The following is a 15,517-nucleotide window of genomic DNA, read 5'->3' as shown; positions in this document are numbered from 1 at the left end:
ACATCCTAAAACCATTTATGTATTTTATTTTCTATTTATTTTTAGTTCTAAATTATTAAAGTATTTTTATATTCCGCAGTCATCAGGTGGACTGCATAGAAGAGCTTAATTATGTATTGACATCCATAATCTATTGAAATGAGTGGGATGCAAGTCCACAGGCTTTATTTGTGGGCTCACTTGGACTTTTGTGTCAGAGAGATGGGGCAGGTTACACATTTGTCTGTGTAGTGAAGACAAAATCTCAGGGAAGGACAATTTTATTTTCTTTCATAACCTGCATATACTATGTCAAAAATAATAAAATAAATCATAATAAATTTATCTCTTAGCCAGTCCTGTATTCTCAATTTATAGGATACGTGGGTCTTGTATTTGATTTATTTTTATAGGTAGCAAAATATCTATTGCTATGCTATTAATTTGAGTTGGTATCTCATTATGCCTTGGGTGAAATAACTTCATATAATCTAATAATGTAACACATTTATGTCAGAGTCTTTGTGGAATAACTTGAAATAATATTGGTTTTCTAGATGCATTTATTAATATTCATATTTCACTTTTAGTTCTGGTGGCTCAAGAACTACTAGAATTATTTAAATGCCATGAAAGGAAAGCTGCTCTAATTATAAATAGATGAAGAAACATGTTTTTTATGCTGATTTTAAATTTTTGTAGCAAACAAAAAAAATATATAACCTTGGAGAGTGTACTATTTTAACAAGCACTTAGACATAACTTAATGGTGTTTACCATTTTGATGCCATTGGCATTGGCATTTGTATTCTGCATGCCAAGCACTATGCAAAATGCATTTATAAATTAAATCAACTTTGTACCTCAGGGTTAAGTAAGAAAATAGATTGTGATATTTTACTTCTTTGAATTGTACTTCCAGCAGGAAAAGCTGTCTACTATTTTTAAAAGTAGGTTTTTCTCCTACAAAAATTAGTGCTCTGAATACAATTAACATACCCCTAAAAAAAAACGAACATAAAAAGAATAGATTGCAAATGTAAATTGTTGAGTTGAAGCCATCTAAAATTTTAACCAATAAAGAGTAAACAAATATTTTGAAAGAAGCCATCATCATTTTTATAAAGGTTAGAATTTCTATGTTATGGAAAGTGACTCCCATTATCTGGCTCTATATGCTCACCACTGACTTTCTGGATATCCCAGACATCCCCAGCTCTCAGGTAGGAATTCTTGGGTAGAAGTCAACTCAAGTCTGTTGCTTGTTTCTCTCTTTAAATTTCGTCCTCTTATTGGTTTTTTCTTTGCTTGTAGATTCTTGGTTTGGTTTGGTTTGGTTTGGTTTGGTTTGGTTTGGTTTGGTTTGGTTTGGTTTGGTTTGGATTGGTTTGGATTGGTTTGGTTGGGATATTTTTCTAGTTTTAGTACTCCATTCTGGACTGGGTTATCTACACACTTCCCTATGTTAGTTGAGGGAGGAAGTATTCTCTATTCATTAACTCAGCATCTGGTCCACTCAAGTGACATAACCAGTTGATTCACTTTTACAAAAGTTTGTAAGTAAGAAATCCCCTTCTTTGCATCCCCTTTATGTTAAGATACTTCTAGTTTTTCCAATAACTGTTAGTTTTCCCCTACAGTCATCCTTAAGATTTTTGAAGGTTTTTCTTGGGTCTATCTTGACTGATTCTTCCTCCACTGCATGGGTTCATTTCTCTGTTGTATATTTCCCTGAATGTGAAGCTTGGAGAAACAATCGTTATTTACATTTTTTCAGTTTAAGTAACACTCAGAAACCCTTTTTTTCCTGTCAGTATTTAGACTTGGAGTTTATGTATTGTGGTCTGGGAGATACTCCCTAGAATTGCAAGGGGAAAGACTTTTGGGACATATATCATCCCATGCACTGAAAAGACAGAATGTATGAAAAAAATTATGTGCAGCAGCATAAAAGAAGACTGCAAGCTAATGTGCACATACTTAAGAAGAAAGTAAAATAGCACTGCAAATCTTCATATGTTTGAAGATTATTAGTGTTTGCCTTTGTAAATATGAGCAGGGTGGTAAGGTTTTCTCCATCTGAATTTTATTTTATCTGGAATACATAAAGCCAATGTGCTCTTAGCCAGTCTTTAGGTCTGGCTTGCATGCAAATAATCTCTTATGATCAGATAATGGCTATATAACCAATTATGAGATTATATAAGAAAAACTTCTAAGATAAGAAAGAAGTAACATTCAATGTATCTAAGATATTTTTCCCAGCACTTAGCATAGTTTCTGCATCTTTAAAATAGTACTGTTGGGTTTCAGACTGCTTTCATATAGGACAAAGTTCAGTTTTTCATTTTGGTATAGTTTAATTTCATGAACATAGATTATGTAATCTGAATTAATAGGTCTAGTAGTGTTTAATGTGTTTATTGAGTTTAATTGTGTTAAGTATCTGTTTAATAAAATATTGACCTTTCTCTCTAAAACTGCCATGCTTTTCTCAGATTTTTTTTTCATTGTTGAGGCTTTCAGTCCTGGAAAATAGAAATTTGGCATTCATTTAATCAATATGCACTGATTTCAGCATTTATTTCTTAGTGTGTGTGTATTTATTTGCCTCTCTAAAGTCTGGAAACTTTAACTATCACACTGCATCAGAATGTCTAGTGATTAACAATACTTTCTGTTGCCTCTCTTAGCAGAAACTAACCATTTTTAAGAGATAATATTTAACTTATGACACGATAAATAGTAGGAGAGAGATAAGAGATTACATGACTTCAAGTATACATTTTTTACTATTAATCTCAGGTCAGGTAAAATGTAAAGGAGATATTCCATACGCATGAATGTACTACATAATGCAGATGACCCTCTGTAGTAGTTCAAGTCCATACAGCAGAATCAACTTTTGCTATTGTCATTATATCTTGGGATTTCTTGGCATTTAGTGAATGTGGAAAATTTTAACATTGGCTCTGCTTCTCTCAGGCAATTGTGTGCTGTCTTTTTCCAATGTGAAGTAAAAGGTTTATTCCTTGTTTTGATTGTAAAATTTTTACTTGTGCTTTGTGCTTGGCTTTGAATCACAATATGTTTGTCACATATTGCTTTGAATCACAATATGTTTGGATTATGATTATTTTAAAACTAGAATTATTTTGCACCTGAAATCATTGCTGCAAGGATATTTCATGATAAATGTTAGATATTTAGAATTTACCTGTGCTTCAGGGCACATTTAACATCACAACATCACATAAGAAGAAAGTAGGCCACATTATCCAAGCATCACTAAGATATTTGGCAAATTTCAGAGTTTTATACTTTGTGGATGATCATATTTTAAGGAGCACTGTAAACTACATCTGTAATTAAAGCTTGTTAAATCACATTAGGATAAGTTTGGCATAAGGAAATGTTGTAATTGCCAAAGTCTGAAACATTAATTTAATCAAGAGTGTCAAAATAGTTGAGCTCCTCACCCCTTTATGTGTTAGCTTCATATTTATGATAATGATCACTTGATATTTTCAAATAGGTTGTTTAAATTAATTTTCAAAGACTATTTGTAAACCACTAATTACCTTTTTTGGAGATCAGGGACCACCAGACTGAACAAAACAAAAATGAAGGATAAAGTCAATCTTCTCCCCAAGGCAAAATTTAAATGGGTGTCTGACATATATTACCATATCCATGTAACTTTGTCCCCTTCTAATGCATCTGTGAGAATTAAAATATCAGGGCAAGGCCCAAAATAATGGCTATAACATCAAGGTGGAACAAGGCAACCTTTGAATATGAAAGAACTTGATTCTTATTGTATCACCTATCATATCAACTGAAGTTCTACTCAAGTACTTCAATTATAGGGATAGTACAGTTACAATCTAGGTTTCTAGGACATATTGTATTGGCAATTCAAGGGGGAAAATACCCTTTTGCGTTTCAACATGGGAAAAAATTGGAAGCATTTTACCATTGTCCTTCCAATTCACTTCTTCCCACTATTTCTCTAGGTACCTAAAGCATTGTTTTGACCATTCAGTGCATCTTTAAATGACAATCCAAACACAGAAGCACAGATTTTTTTGTGCAGTGCTGTATACTGTTTATCAGCCCTAAAATCTGTAAGAGTATAGATTATTCTGCTTTCATTTTCCTCAGCTGTTAAGCTCAAAGCCAGGCTCAATACTTATTTTGGCAGTTTTATATCCCCTCTGGACAGGAACTGATGTCTGAAATTCTAAGATTTTTTTCTGTTTGTTGATTCCACTTTCAAATTTGGTCAACACTGGAAAAAATACTCAAAAGCCAGTCTCACTAATGAGATATATTAGTTTCCCCACACCTGGCCCCCTCTGCTCCTATCCTGCCATTCTATTAAAAGAAAACATACAAAAGTTGAATGTGAGGCTAACTGGCAGAAAACAAAAGATATAGTGGCACATGAGGAGCACATCCGTTAAATAACTCTGACAGTCCAAATTGCTTCAATTATTTTTTCCTTTTCCCTCAAGTATTACTGTAGAGCTAGCATCTGAGTGATAAAACCAGGATTTTAATAATAGGACTTTTAATAGGACTTTCAATGTAAAAGATCTTAAGCAAGCTAGTTAAATACAGTGGATGGCTCCAATCTACTTCATTAATCTCTGTAGTATTAACCTTAAGTCTTTTATACAGCTTTATCTTCAGATTTATTCATATATTGGGCATTTAGTGCAGTAAATATGGTTCTCAGGGTATTCTTACAGCTTGGTAGTTTGTATGTTACTGACAGCAGGCTCTGAATCTTCTTAATAATGCTGCCTAGCCAATTTCCACTGCATATTTTAATAGAACTTTACTGTGTTTTACTAATGGGAAATGAATCAGCTGAAAAATACTTATTTTACTAAAAGCTCATTGGAAATAAGCTCCTTGTCCTAAGAAAGGACTGCTAAAAACTCACTTGATTTTGTTCCTAAGAGGAAACGAAGTGTTGTAATTTATAAAGTCATTCTGCTTGCATATGTCTTCTTGAAGCAGTCCGTTTTCAATCACATTGCAGAAATCAGAACTCCTTGCTGAAGGAGAAAATTGATATTTTTTAGTCTTGATTTTGCTGCAAGTAAATTATGAAATATATACAATTTTAATACAATATGTCAATGTAGGTTTCTAAATGGAAAATGTGTTAGAAACTTTGTATGTATATGTTCAAATCCTTACAAGGTGGATCATTTAATGGACTTTGGATAATGATACTACTTTTGTACTATTTCATCAAAATTTTAAAATCTGCTCGAGCAAAAAGCAAAATATTCTGTATTGTATTATCTCCAGTTAAATATCTTGTCAAACTGCAAAGAACTAATATGTGGAAAATTAATTTCTTCCCAAAAGGAAGAACTTTCATTCTTCCTCACAACTAAATACTTTAAAACTCCATTTATTTTTCACAAGTGAATGAAAAAGTGAAATTAAATAAAAGCTTTTTCCCTATCAGAAGAGAGACTGAGAGGCTGATGCCACCAAACTTAAGGTGTTTACAACACAGATATCTACATCTGAGGGACTTGTCTGGGCTCCCACAGCCACCAGATAAACTGTTCTCCACAGATGTTATTTGGAGTGAGATCCAGCTGCCCAAGGACAGGTATCAATTTCTGTATGGCAGTTCATTAGAATTGGAAACAGGTTTTGTTTTTCTTTCTGTTCTACAGTTCACATTGTTAAAGAGAGGAATAGGAAAAGTTGTGCTTTGTTTGTGTTGTTCAAACATCTTTCAGAAGACCTGGAAGTAGAACCTCCCTTCTGACTTTTGTTATATTTCATCACCTTCTCTCAGAGCTAGACATGAGACTACATGTGTGGATTTCAAGTGGAGGTAAAGAATATTTGTAAACTATCACTGAATTCAGATGGAGGCAAAAAAATTATATTTCAATAACATATTTGGCAGAAATTTGCATTTTGGAACAAAATAATGAGTTAGTAAATAAAACTCAGATATCTAAGCCAGATAATTTTAAGTGTTAAAAGAGTTGGTCTCCAAAACACATATTTATTTAGACAGTTCCGATTATGAAAAAATTGTTAAATGTCTTTATTAATTTTTAAAATAACTTATTGTCTAAAATAGAGATTGATATTTATTTCAGAGCTGAAAATGCTGTTGAGCAGAAGTGAATGCCCAGATTGAAATTCTCATCATATTCCCATTTAGTTGCTATGGATTTTTTTAAGTTTTAAATTTACTCCTTCTCTTTCAGGGATTTGAATATTCAGGATTATTTTCCATTAGTAGGATATGGTAATTTGGTAATTTACTTAATTTCTGCTTTCCTTTTTTTTCTCTATATATACTAGGAAGACTATATTATACTTGTTTTTCCCAAGTTATTAGTTGTTAGTGCTCTATAAAACTGTGGGCTACCAATATTTAAACATCTAAGCTGTGGTATACAGCAATTTATCATGTTTTCTTACCAATTGCATTGATCTCACATGTCATTTAGGGCTTAATTATGATTAAGAATATTTAATGAATTCCAACTCACTTTAATAAATTGACCTTAATAAATTGGCCTTGCCTGCTCAGACTTTATAAAGGACTTCTAAAAATTAACAATTTGAAATGTTAGATTTCAAATTAGAACACGTTTAAATAAGGATTATTTGTCTCACACTTTGGGTAGCTGACCAAATTCCTAGCTTTAAAGTGTTTCTTTTATTATTTTTACTTTTTTTTTTTTTTTTTTTTCCACTTAGTCATCACAAATTTGTCAAGCAATCTTGAATGAGAACAACCTTCCTTTTCTTCTATACCTGTTATGAAACATGTCAGGACATTGTCCCTGTGGATTTGTGAACACCAGATCTTTAGATTTTTCCTATTAAATTATACTATCTGCAGAAGAAGACATGGTTATACGGATATCCATGCACACACTCCCTGGACTGCACAGCGATACAACTACTGGCTGATCCAGGGGATTGGAAAGATGTAGGATCTGTTTCAAATTGTTTTACAAGTGGGTGTAGGACTAGGAGCCGAGTGTTCCTAGTTCCTTGTTCCTAGGACAAGGACTCTTGTCCTTCTGCCAATGGGCCCCAAGCAATGCAATAACTGCCTGGAGACAAAAGGCATTTTTGGATAATGAAAATGGCTTTATTGGACAAGTCTGTGCGGGGGATTCGGACATTTCAAAGGGTGTGATTGATACATGTATCTAGCTAGATTTTAAAACATGGTGCCCATAAAATCCCTGAAGAAAGATGACAGAAATAGTCCCATATCTATGGGTGTATGTGCTTCCAGTGCTTGCACGTTTCAACTTCTCTGTGGTACCACTGGGTGGGGTAAAACACTTCTCTGTACAGGTTTTATACAGTCCTAGGGCTCTACCATTTGCAGCACAATGACATGCAGTGCTTGGCAAAGCTTAGCTTACGCACCTACTGCACAATTTTGTAAATCTCAAGAATAAAGGATGGAAAATGCATTTTTCAGAATGAAATTAAACAATAGACCAAAGTCGTTTTCCTTGTGTCTGTGACTTCTAACTGGTCTTGACACTAAATATTTTTCCTTATTTCCAGGCTCTATCAAGAACTGCAGACTTTTTTGATTACAATATTCTTTAGAGATTGAATTCTTTATCATAAATGGCAGTGCTAGATAATACAGTTAAATGCATCCTTGCTAATTCATTCTTTTTTTAAACGCTAGAGTAACCACCACAAAAAGGATAATAATAGAAATTCTGAAATGGTAATCAAAGAAGGAAAATCTTTGTTCATATCAAAGAACTGTAGATTCCTACTGTGATTATGAGTTATCACATCTGTCATGATCTTTTATTATTTTACAGATCTGGTTGTAACCTTAGTAACCAGTTATCTATAGTAACATATATATTCAAAGAAAAATGTTTGATCAAAACTTTTTTGTGAACTGATTTCTGAAGTTCTGATAGACTGTTTTGCTTATTTCAGGATGAAATTAGAGCCTAACTTTTTCATTTTTTAAATACTTTGTATCACATCACAGATTATCTTTCCCAAAATAGTATCTTCTAATATAAGTAACAGGTTTGTAGCCCTGTGTCATTCATGAAGGCACAGATAGCTGCATCTTACCATACATGTTGTATTTTGAAAGTGAATATTGAATTAAATAGCATATTTTGGAACGTAACACATGGATATGCTTATTTTACCATAGAGTAGAAAACATTAAAAGGCTATTTCTTATACTACATTAACATAAGTAAAAAAATTTGAAGTATTAGGGATGCATTTATATTGATTTTTCATAATCTTTAAATAGATTTGGAAAATGTCTTTGCAGTTTTATAACTTTTGAACAAACATAAATTATTGAACTTCTAAGAGATGGTTTGAACATCTTTAAAAAATTTGAACAAGGTGGAGACACAATATAAGAATTTGAATGCAACAACATCCAGCTATTCATTTACATTCTGAAAGAGTGTTAAGTTGGAAAACATTGTCTGCCCTCAAGCAGTCAGAATGAGCATTTTATTTCAGGGAAAGCTGGAAATGTTGAACATCTGTTGGATTGGTTGTTCTTACAGTCCTCATGTTTCATGAAAGTGGGGAATGCTGTAATTGATAAAACACACAAGACAATATTGTCTGTAGAGACAGGATCATCAGGTTTATTGATCTGGCACTATAAACTTTGGATAGTAAACTGGATGGTTTGGAGGCTGGAAGATACCTGGATCATATGTTATCAATTAACATTCAATAAAATTAGAATTCTTTTCAATATATGAAATTCTTTTCAATATATGAAATAGAGAATAGTATTTATAATATCTAAATAAATGTATTCAATGCATGTTATATTTAATTTAATAAAATTAACCAACCAACCAAAAATCATGTTTCCAGAATCCAATTTGTTACTGTACACCTCCAAACTCCCTTAGGTACAATAAGAAAATTTTCTAATTTTTCCTTCAGGTCATGGGTTCTTTTTATTCAGAGGACAAAACCTCTCAGCAACCCATACCTAATTTAATCTAAAAGGTCATATATTTGTATCATTAATGCAGTATTTATTATTTATTAATTTTGTAATTGTGCAATATAGGCTTAAATGATCTTTTGTCATATTAGTTATTTTATTTCTAATAACTTTCTTCCCTAATGAAAATCGGGTTAATACTGTTTTACTTTCTTCCTATCATGTTTTTTTATTCCTAATTCTCTACAATTTTATTTCCTCATTACTGCACTAAAAACAGAATATCGGAAAAAGGTTCTCACTAGTACCCCACATTGTTACAGTGATCCAGGTTACAGATGTAATTCAAGAGCAATTCATACAGCCTTCACTCATTCTTTCTGTTGCACAAATGTACACCAATTTCTCATCTCTACAAGCCATGCTAAATATATGTCTTTAACAATTGGTGTCATCACAACCATTATGAATTACATGTTCATATTTTATATCTAATATTTTGTGTCTATATGCACAACCTGGTGATCCTGGTGATGGTCTGAAATGATATAACTTTGTTGTCAGTATCTCTGCACACCATATCAAATTTGAACTCAGTGGCTTGAAGACCTGTAAAATCAAGAAACATCATCTGGTTAGTAGTATTTAGTTACATTAAAGGTGTATTTTGACCTCGGCTTCTTGGGCTCAAAATCAAGATACTTTTTTTTGTTTGTAGTTTGGTTTTTTTTTGCTCTGGGTTTTTTTTTTCCCCCCCAGAGATATGCATTTTTCTGTGCATTGTATTAGACCTTTCTTTTGATATTTTATATTGTTTGATTAAATACTGTTGATATTGTTTGATCAAAAAGGGCTAAATCTGCCTAGAGAATTAGCAATCTAAATTGAATGGTGATGCAGATAAAAGTATGCGGAGACGACAAGGTTATTCACCCAAAAATGCATACTGAAAACAGTGGATGTTTACTGCACCTATTTACTAATTTCACTGACATGTTTACTTTTAGTAGATTGAAAAATGTAGATTCTTTAAAATTAGAAAATAATTTAAGATTAGAAAATAATAAATATGCAATAGGATATTTCAAAAAGACAATCAGGTTCAATCTTCAATGTTTATCATGCCCTTGAGTAAATTGAGTAACTGCTAAAAAGATGGCCATTAATCTATATAAAGGAATCTAAATATAGAGTTAAAGATACATTTTGACATGGATGAGAAATAATTTTAAAAACCAGATTTTTTCTACAATGTGTAAAGTTTCTTCTTAATAAAAACAAAAAATTATTCCATCACAGATTTGATTATAGAAAAATAAAAATGCTATGAAAATATGAAAACAATGAGATAAAATCTTAGTTCTGGTTATTCTTGATTACTACAGCTTTTGAAGAGACGACTAATATGCATTTATAGTAGATACTACTCATAATTTTAGGAAGATTAGTATTACCCAAACATATGAAGGGGATATGTAAAGTAATTTCATTAAAATTTAGAACAAAACACTTAATCCCTGCTGTAATCAGAACACTATTATAAATTACAGTGGTTTATATCCCTTTATGATGACTTTTTTCTGCTGTGAAGGAACCCCATCCCTAGTCTCTCCTCTTCAGCCTTCATTCAAATCATTAGACTGCATAGTCTCCACAACAAAGAATATACTGTACTCTTGTTCCTTTTATGTGCCATAAAGCTACACATAATTTGTAAGATCAAAAGAATTCCTAAATCAGAAAAGAATGAGGCCAGGCCTGAGGTGCATTATGTAGTTGTACTGATAAAGAAATCTTTTGACACTATTTTTGATCAGAAACACACAGCTTCATGAAGCTGAACCTATTACTGTACAGCAGCCCTGAAATGTTCAAACATTGATAGTTGAAAACCATTTTTGAATTTAAAATTTAATCAATGGAATAAAATTATATATTCCACACAAGAAAATGAAATATTTTGTCTTGAATTTTAATTAGGACACACAATCCAGTTTAGCAATACAATGATAAAATGACAACCAAGGGTGACTCTTAAACAGGTCATAAGATTTAATGCTATGTGGTATTCTAAATCACAAAGAAATCTGAAACAACATACAGATAGAAGAGCTGCTTAAAGCTTTCAAAGGTAACATCTAAACACATTACTTATCATGCTATATGATATCATTTAGGCAAAATACACTCTGAAATAGGTTTGTTCTGAATTCAGGGTACCTCAGAATATATCTTCAATTAATTAAAAATTCTTTATTTACTTCTCTATATTTACTGTCTTTTAAGATTGGATGCAATATTTCCTAAATGTATTTTCTATCACCATTATGAAGGTAATAGAATAGTTTGGCTTGGCAATGAGTTTTTAAGGTCATCAAGTTCAATGCCCCTGCAATAAGTAGGGAACATCAACTAGATCATTCAACCCTACCTGAATGTTTCCAGGGCAACCTGTTCCAGGCCTCACTGTCATCATAAAAAATGTCTTTTTTATGTCTAATCTAATCCTTTTTTTTTTAAATTAATTACCCCATGCCCTATTGCTATAGACCCTACTAAAGTGTGTGTCCCCATTCTTCTTATTCCTATTTAATAATTGAAGGACCACAAAAAGGTCTTCTCAGAGCCTTCTTTTCTCCTGGCTGAACAACCCCAACTCTCACAGGCTTTCTTCATGGGAGAGATGCTCCAACGCTCTAAGAACTCTGCGGCACTCACTCCCACTCCTGGGAGTGCTGGGAGCCCAGAGCTGGATGCAGGTTCCAGGTGGGCTCTCCCCAGAGCAGAGCAGAGCAGAGGGGCAGAATCCCCTCCCTCCCCTGCTGCCCACGCTGCTCTGGATGCAGCCCAGGACACGTTTGGCTCTCTGGGCTGGGAGTGCCCATGGCTGGGTCATGTCCAGCCTCTCACCCACCAGCACCCCCAAGCCCTTCTCACAGGGCTGCTCTGCATCTGCTCATCCCCAGCCTGTGCTGGTGCTGGGGATGGCCCTGACCCAGGTTCAGCTCCTTGCACTTGGTCTGGTTGAACCTCATGACATTTTCATGGACTCAGTTCTCGAGTTCATCCAGGTGTCTGTGGATGGCATCCTGTCCTGCAGGTCTGTCAACAACACCACCCAGGCGCAGTGTCCTCTAAATATTTGCTGAGCATGAATTCTTTTGTCTATGTCATTAATGAAGATATTAAATAACACAGGTCCCAGTATAAATCCCTGATGCATCCCTCTTGTCACTGATTTCCATTGGCATTCTAAGCCATTGACCACTACCCTCTGGATGTGACCATCTGGCTACTATCTTAACGATCCAAGAGTCTACACGTTGAATCAATTTCTCTCCAATTCAGGGAGAAAGATGTTGTTGGGGATGGTGTCAAAGGCCTTGCAGAAGTTCACATAAATGACACTTGTAGTTTTCCTTGTCCACTGATGAAGTCACTCCATCATAGAAGGCCACTAGGTTGCTTTGCATCTTTGGTTAATCTGTGGTTGTGCTGCAAATTAGCTCCCTGTCCTCCATGTGCCTTAGCAGAGCTCCTAGGAGGATCATTCCATGATCTTCCTAGGCACAGAGATGAGACTGAGAGGGTGGTGCCTCCCGGAACCTTCCTTTCTATAGATGAGCACAATTTTCCTTTTTTTCCGGCCACCTGGTTGGAACCTGACAAGCATGACTTTCAAAATGTCATGAAGAATGTCTTGGCAACTGTATCAGCCAATTTCCTCAGAACCCTAGTTCTCAGATCAAGGTTCATTGGTTCCTAATGCATTTCACCAGGTCCCATACTCCTATGCACATTGAAGTTCCTCAGATGGTCATGAATCTGATCTCTACTTACAACGTGGAAGAGACGTTGCTTCTGCCAGTCCCCATCCTGCTGCCCATTCACTTGAAAGGTCTGAGAAGAGAGGTTGCTGTTAAAGACTGAGTCATAAAAGTTGTTCAGTTCCTCAGACATCTCATCTATTTTTTTTAAGGGATGTACAACTTTGACTTTTCTGATTAACATAGCTATAGAAGACCTCCTTATTCTACTTTGTGCCCCTTGCTTATTTCAATTCCAGGTTCATCTTGTTCTTTCTCACTCCATCCACAACCAAACTTTGTCTCTATATCATTTGCAGGTCACCAGTTGTAGGTTCAAATGTTGGTGCACTTGCTTCTTTCTGGTTTTGTCTGACCTGTAACACCCTACTCAGCCATGCTGGTCTCTCGCCTTCCTTGCCCAATTTCATATTTCTGGGAATTGCCAGCTCTTTTGCCCAATGGGAGAGTTCCTCAGAGATCTGCGAGCTCTGTTCCACTCCCTTGATCCTCTGGGCAGTTTCCCTGGAGGGCCCAGTGGCTATCTCTCTGGAGAGCTCAAAGTCTGCTTTCCTAAAGTTCAGGAGCCTAACTTTACTGCTTACCTGACCCATATCCCTCAGGACTGCAAACTCCACCAGTGCAGCCCAGGCTGCCTCCAGTCTGGATGCCCCTGGTTCACTCCCTTCTCTTGGTGGCCATCAGCTCCAGGATCACATCCTCTCTAGCAGCACTATCACCTGGCTCAAGAAGTTTTCCTCCATGCATTCCAGGAGTCTCCCGGATTGCCTGCAGCTTGCTGTGCCACTTCCCCAGCAGCTGTCAGGGTGGTTGAAGTGCCCCAGCAGGACAGGAGCCAGCAAGAGTAACGCCTCCTGTAGCCTGAGCTAAGACTTGGTTATTAGGCTCTCCTTGATCAGGCAGCCTGGAGTTAAGTACTTCCTGGACTGGGAATAGAGCACAGTCACAGCTACCAGAGAACTGAAGGGCAAATCACAGGAACCACAGGAATTCGGCGTGATATTTCTCAATATTTTGATGGATCCAGTAGTGCAGGATTCTGTATTAAAACATAAGTCATATGTAGGTGGTATACCAGAAGAGTATAATTTTACCATAGTTAAAAGCTTAAATATTTAAAGATGTAGTAAAAATTGAGAGTGAAGAGGTAAATGTAAATTGTATATTTGTGAATATTTTGACCAAAAATAAGGCTGAACAGAATAAATTTAATCTCTGCATAAACAATGTAGGTGGAAAAATTATGGAAATCAGTTTTCAGATTAAGTAGCAGAGTTCCAGTTTCATTACAACCACACTCGGAAGCACAATTACACAAAATTCAATGATTAATTTAAAAAATATCTGATATATTGTATTCAGCTATAAACCACTTTTTTCTCCTTCCCCTACAAATCATAACCTTTTTTTTTAGAAAGCGTTATGGGCTTATGAAAGAGAAGAAAAGAAAAGAAAAAAAAGAAAAGAAAAAAAAGAAAAGAAAAGAAAAGAAAAGAAAAGAAAAGAAAAGAAAAGAAAAGAAAAGAAAAGAAAAGAAAAGAAAAGAAAAGAAAAGAAAAGAAAAGAAAAGAAAAGAAAAGAAAAGAAAAGAAAAGAAAAGAAAAGAAAAGAAAAGAAAAGAAAAGAAAAGAAAAGAAAAGAAAAAAGAAAAAAGAGAAAACAGTTTTATCCTCTTTGAGGAGTTGAGTTATTGATTGGAAAAGGCAATTCAAGAGACTAGAGAAAACCAGACAACACCAAAATTGGATTAAGTAGAAGAGAAAAATAGCGAGACCAAACTGTCCTTCAGGTAATTTCTAATGTACTTTCATGTAGAGAAGCCAAACATAATGGTATTTCGGTCTAGATTATGGAATTCCTTTTGAGATCTGCCTTTTGAGATGATTTTTATTCCCTCTCCTTACTGTTGAACAATTGATATTGGACTCTGAAGATTTTTGTTTCAAAAAGATGGAAGTTAAATGACAGTTATTTGATAGAAAAAATATTTTAAAAAGATAGTTACAATAAGAACTCCAACCAATTATATCTGAACATAAAAATTAGAACTTCTTATGCAAAATCTTTCAGTATGCTTTGACAATGCTTAGCTTATTTGAAAATCTCCTGAATTTATTCCTTTACTTTTCAAACCAAGTTGTCAAAAGTTGGTTTCTGTTGTGATTGGCACTATTATCAGACTTTAATTTCCATTCTGTTGCTAACAAAAACACCAGATGTGACAGGAGTAAGTCTAAGAAAAGAAGGAAAATTCAAGAGTCTCTGCAACGTAATAAGCAGTTAAAAGTATCATAAGCAAATTTGGCATGGACTCTTATTGTTTTAAGGATAGCTAATGTAACTCCTCCTTGATATTTGAGTTTAAATGGTGATTTGGGATCTCCTCTCCCTCTCCCTCTCCCTCTCCCTCTCCCTCTCCCTCTCCCTCTCCCTCTCCCTCTCCCTCTCCCTCTCCCTCTCCCTCTCCCTCTCCCTCTCCCTCTCCCTCTCCCTCTCCCTCTCCCTCTCCCTCTCCCTCTCATTTGTTCCTGGGAATAAGAAAATTTAGGCAATTTTGAGCTTCATATAACTGAAATTTCTTTATTATAATTCCCAAACTTCAAGGTAATGCAACTCAGTGTATAATGTATGACAATACTAAAAAGAAAACTATAACAATCCTTTGATATGATCATTTACCATCAGTGTCTGTCATCACCCTAATTGCATTGAATGATCTCATCTCCTGACA

The sequence above is a fragment of the Ammospiza nelsoni genome, chromosome Z (assembly GCF_027579445.1).
Source record: "Ammospiza nelsoni isolate bAmmNel1 chromosome Z, bAmmNel1.pri, whole genome shotgun sequence".
In the NCBI taxonomy this organism is placed as follows: Eukaryota; Metazoa; Chordata; class Aves; order Passeriformes; family Passerellidae; genus Ammospiza; species Ammospiza nelsoni.
Note: the sequence above shows the minus strand (reverse complement) of the source record.